The following is a 5,529-nucleotide window of genomic DNA, read 5'->3' on the forward strand; positions in this document are numbered from 1 at the left end:
TAATACAGCCCAGTTGAAGCAGTATTTGCGTCAGGGGTACGCATTACACGGCTATCCTCCCACGGACAAGCTAAAAAGGATCGGCCGTCCTATATTTTGCTTCATCGTGCTGACTAGAGCGGAAACATGCACCCCGGTCGCCTCTTGGGTCGGCCAAGTAGCTCTGCTTCGTTGAGAAATAAGTCCCTACTATTTGCATCCCAAGAAAACTAGTAGGCATTGTTGAGAAAAAAAAAGTTGCCACTGTGCCTTTGGAAAAAAAAAACGGTCGCTAGTGTCCGTTTCAGAAAAAAAAACCCGGGTTTTGACAGCTTTAAAATTTTCGTGGACCACAAAATCAGTTATTTTTTTAAAAAAAACTGGATTTTAGAAAATATTCCAGGATTTCCATTTATGGTGATGTTTTGTGAAAATTACACATATATATTGCTATTAAGGTTTACGTATGTGAAGAATGTTTGCATTTATGGTGATGTTTTGTGAAGCATTTGTGTTGTTGTATAGCGCTACATTGCTTCTGTATTTGTGTTCGTGAATCGCAGCCAGGCTTCGGGCCGTGCCAGGGTGGGGCTTCAAAACTAAAAATGGCCAGGCTTTTTTGGGCTCAGGCTTCAGTTTGTATGGCGCTTAAGAGCCCTGCTCGAAACCCAGCCCAGCCCAAGAGGTATGCCCAGGTTTACTTCGAACTACACAAGAGAAAGATCGACATATCCTTTTCTCCTAAATGGCATCAACATATATCACATCATATCTTGACCATATCACATCATATCTTGACCCTTAAAACTACACAAGAGAAAAAACAAACACACATAACACACACAAAATAAGAAAATGTGTAAAATGCAATTCACATAAATGAAAAGAAGAAACCAAAGAGAAAATAAAAGGAAAAACAAATATACAAAAGAACAGAAAGCAGACATGATATAAAACGAAAAGATAAATGGATTTGGCACACAAATGTCTACAAACTCCAGTGAGGCAACGATACCAGCTGAGCAAAGCAACAGCCGAAAACAAAGGCAAAGCATCCACAACCTTGGAAACAACCTCCTCACACGACCAAGAGCAAAAGCCTTTAGGCACCTCATTACGTTGGCCACTGGCATGCTCAACAAATCCAGATATTTCATTTTATATACAGTTTGGAAAAAGTGTTGAACATATTATGAGAATATGTTTTTTTAGTGTATAAAATATTGCTATTTTTCCGAAATTATTGCAATAGTTTTGAGACATTGTCAATATAATTTTCAAATAAATAAATAATTTTTGTATGAAATTTTTGTCATGCGTAAATAATTTTTTATGTATAAAATAAAATTAAGTTTTTAAAAAAAATTTCATGCATTTTTAAACGTGCATTTGAAAGGAATTGACGTACCCCACATGTCAAGACACCCCAACAGGCACACCATGTCATGACCTAACTGAATCAAATATGAGTTGTTTCCGGCAAGAAAATGGAACAATCTTCATAATTTATATTTAATGGGCATCATGTCTATAAAAATTCCGTTAAGAATATTTGAATTCTACATCTAGTTCGTGACTGTTCGACGGTTCTATTACATGATTATATGTTTCAAAATGTTTTCCCTCGCACGAAAAGAAAAAAACAAGTCATTTTCTGCGAGTTGTTTGCCTTGCTATCTCTTTCCTTTACATGAACAAAGTATTCCCTCCATAAGCAAAGGGATATGTGGCTGCAATAGATTGTCGCTAAAACCCATCATGTACATCACACATATTAAACTAACTCAATACGGGCCTACCAATTATGCAGAGCTATCATAACCATGTCATTTAACAGTATGCTGCTGTGACGCCCTCGATTCAATCGTACACTAATCATACATGCAAATGTGTACGATCAAGATCAAGGACTCACGGGAAGATATCACAACACAACTCTAGACACAAATGAAAATAATACAAGCTTTATATTACAAGCCAGGGGCCTCGAGGGCTCGAATACATAAGCTCGAAAACACAAGAGTCAGCGGAAGCAACAATATCTGAGTACAGACGTAAGTTACACAAGTTTGCCTTAAGAAGGCTAGCACAAAAATAACAACGATCGAAAAGGCAAGACCTCCTGCCTGGGAGCCTCCTAACTACTCCAAATCGTCAGCGGTCGTCACGTAGTAGTTGGCATCCTCGGGGTAGTAGTAATCATCATGGTGTCGTCTGGCTCCTGGAATCCGTCATCTGGTCGCAACAATCGGGTATGGGGGAAAAGAAGTAGCAAAGCAACCGTGAGTACTCATCCAAAGTACTCGCAAGACTTACATCAGATCTAAACTAAGTATGCATGTGTATCAAAGAAATGGGTTGTATCTGTGGACTAAACTGCAGAATGCCAGAAGAGAAGGGGAAAGCCTAGCCTATCGAAGACTAGCGTCTTCAAGCATCTTCAAGCATCTTGCAGCATATAGAAGAATACAGATCAACATAATGTAAGTAGTAGAGTTATCAACCTCGGCTAGAGATCCTTTCTCAACTCCCTGCGAGAAAGCAATCCCAGAGCCATACTATCCAATTCTCATCACAATCCATTTCTCATCACAATCCATTTCTCATCGTAAGTATCCAGTTCTAGTTGTATCGATCGGGATACAACTCCAAGTGTCCGTTACCGTAGGACAGGCTATCGATAGATGTTTTCTTCCCTGCAGGGGTGCACCAACTTACCCACCACGCTCGATTAACTCCGGCCGGACATACTTTTCTGGGTCATGCCCGGCCTCGGCCAAACAATACGCCGCAACCCGACCTGGGCTTAATAGAGAGGCCAGCACGCCGGACTAAACCTATGCCCCCAGGGGTCATGGGCCATCTCCCCGGGAACTCCTGCACGTTGCGTGGGCGGCCGGTGAGCAGACCTACCTACCTCCTTCAACAAGGTACGTGCTTACCAGTCCAACCCGGCACGCGCCGCTCAGTCGCTGACGTCTATTAAGCTTCGGCTGATGTATATGACGCATAACGCCCATACTATGCCCACGTGATGGTTAGTGCTATCAAGCCAGAGGCCCCTCGGATCAAATATCAAAATCGTAGTGGATTAGGAATGCACGATAACGAGCAGAGACTCACGATCGATGTGACCCCGTCGCCCCGTCTCGAGTACTTGCAGCAAGGGCTAAGAATGCCCGGCCACGCCTCGTAAGTATCCCGTGGGCACCTTACATGTCAACCCGACTCCACATCACTCGCTATTAAGCTCGCGCGGGTACCCCTCAGGGCCGACCCGTCTTTAGTAACATGGCTCAGTGTAAAGTCATAGTAACCATAGTAACTGTGTGTCTAACACCAAAGGGAAAACCCGAGGAATCACCCCCGGTGAATTCCACTCGATGTTGTCATCAAGGTGAACGTAAGAGGATCCACCCTCGAGGCTCACACTTGAGGGGTTGCACGACAGAGCCGTATCGGAAGTAGTTAAGGAGGAAATCACCCTCGATGACCACGACCGGATAGCTACACTATAGAGATCTCAACAGGAGTGATGTAAGAGGTTCCACCCTCGACACTCGATGGTAACTCTGCAGAGTCGAACAACTAAGGGGGGGTGATGTGCGGTGTTGGGGCTTGGACGTCGATCACGTTGATCGAGTCATCGAACATAAAGCGGGGCAACTGGGACAAGGTGGGGGTCACTGATGGATCACTAACCAACCTATACTAAGCAATTTAGGATAAGACGATAAGGTATGAAAGCAGGTAACAACAACAGGCTATGCATCAGAGTAGGATTATACAGAAATCAGTAGCAGTTCTAATGCAAGCATGAGAGGGAAAGGAATAGGCGATATCGGAATGCTCAAGGGGGTTTTGCTTGCCTGGTTGCTTAGACAAGAAGGAGGGGTCGTCGGTGACATAGTCGATCACAGCGGCATCATCGGTCTCGGGGTCTACCGGAGAGAAGAGAGGGAAGAAACAGTAAATATAGAGCAATCAATGCATCACAAGGCATAACATGACGACGGGCAGAGCTAGGGTTTCCCTAACGTAGTACTACACGTTGCAGACGGAGGGGATAAACATCCGAGGATGAATTCCCGACGTTAGGCGAATTCCGGACAAAGGGAAAGAGGGGGAAAGTTCCAAGTTCAGCATGCTAGGGGCATGCGATAGATGAACTGACAACGTATTTAGATTCGTTGGATTTTTCTGAGCAACTTTCATATAGAAAACATTTTCATCCGAGCTACGGTATAAAAGTTACGGATTTTCGAAATTTAAACCAATTTCTGAATTATTTTAAGAAAAGGTTTATTGCGTCAGCAGTGACGTCAGCACTGCGTCAGCTCTACTGACCAGTCAAACTGACAGGTGGGACCCACCTGTCAGCCTCTCTGTCTAACAGAGGCTTAACTAAACTAACAGGGTTAGTTAGGGGGTGTGGGCCCCAACAGTCAGTGACTAGTTAGTACTAATTAACTAACTAATTTAACTAACGTTTTAATTAATCATTTTATTTATTTTAAAAAACGTTTTACTCGCGGGACCCACATGTCAGCGAGCCAGAGCTGCCACGTGGGCAGTTGACTTGGTCAACTGGGCCCGCGGGGCCCAGCAGTCAACGACCCAACGCGTGGGGCCCACGGCCATGCTGGCGCCACGTCGGACGCGTGGCCGGAGCTGCTCCGGCGACCCAAAGCACGGTGGCGCGCGGTGGAGCAGCCCGGAAAGGCGCTAGAGGGCACCATTTGCCGCGCGGTTGGCTACGTTCGGACGAGTCCTCGCCCGCGAGTCGAACGGTGGTGCTGGCTTCGCCGGAGTTGGCCGGGAACGGCACCGTCGACGAGTGGACGCGATGGTGCCGTTCGGGAGCGCGTCGGGAAAAGCCTACGGGCGGTTAAAATAAGCGCTGTGACGCGCGTTCGAACGAGGGAAGCCGCACGCATCCAACGCCGGCGGTCCCACGTGCTGGGATGGCCTAGAGCCATGGCAGCGCTGACCGGAGCGGCGCCGGAGTTCGGGCGTCGATGGAGTCGAGCGTCCAGGGCACGCCAAGGGTGGCGGAGGGGCGCGTTGAGCAGCTAGGAGCTCCAGGAGCTCGATGGTGGCGTTAGCGTGGCGCGAGGGGCATCAGGTCGACGACAATGAGCTCAAGGGCGGAGCTCGGCTCGGCCATGGCGGGTCCAGCCGCTCCGGGCGCGTACGGGAGCAAAAGAGAGGGGGAAGGAGCGTAGCACATAGTGAGCCTGCAGATGTGCATCAGTGGGCTCGGGGAAGGCGCGAGGTGGCCGAATTCGACACCGGCGTCCGTCGGAGCGGAGGAGGAAGAAGAGGTGGCCGCGCTCGTTGTGGGGGCTCCTGGCTTGGTCTGGTGGTCGAGGGAGACACCGCGGGGCACGATGACGCTTGAGGACTCGTCGGAGAGGGACGGGGACAGTGGTGGCCGCTGGCCACGTCGGAGCAAGGTGGACGACGACGGGCGCGTTCAGGCATGGATGGGGAACCGGGGGAGAGGAAGTGAGCGAGGGCTCTAGTGGGGAGAGGGAGAGGCAGAGAGAG

This window comes from Triticum dicoccoides, chromosome 7A (assembly GCF_002162155.2).
Source record: "Triticum dicoccoides isolate Atlit2015 ecotype Zavitan chromosome 7A, WEW_v2.0, whole genome shotgun sequence".
In the NCBI taxonomy this organism is placed as follows: Eukaryota; Viridiplantae; Streptophyta; class Magnoliopsida; order Poales; family Poaceae; genus Triticum; species Triticum dicoccoides.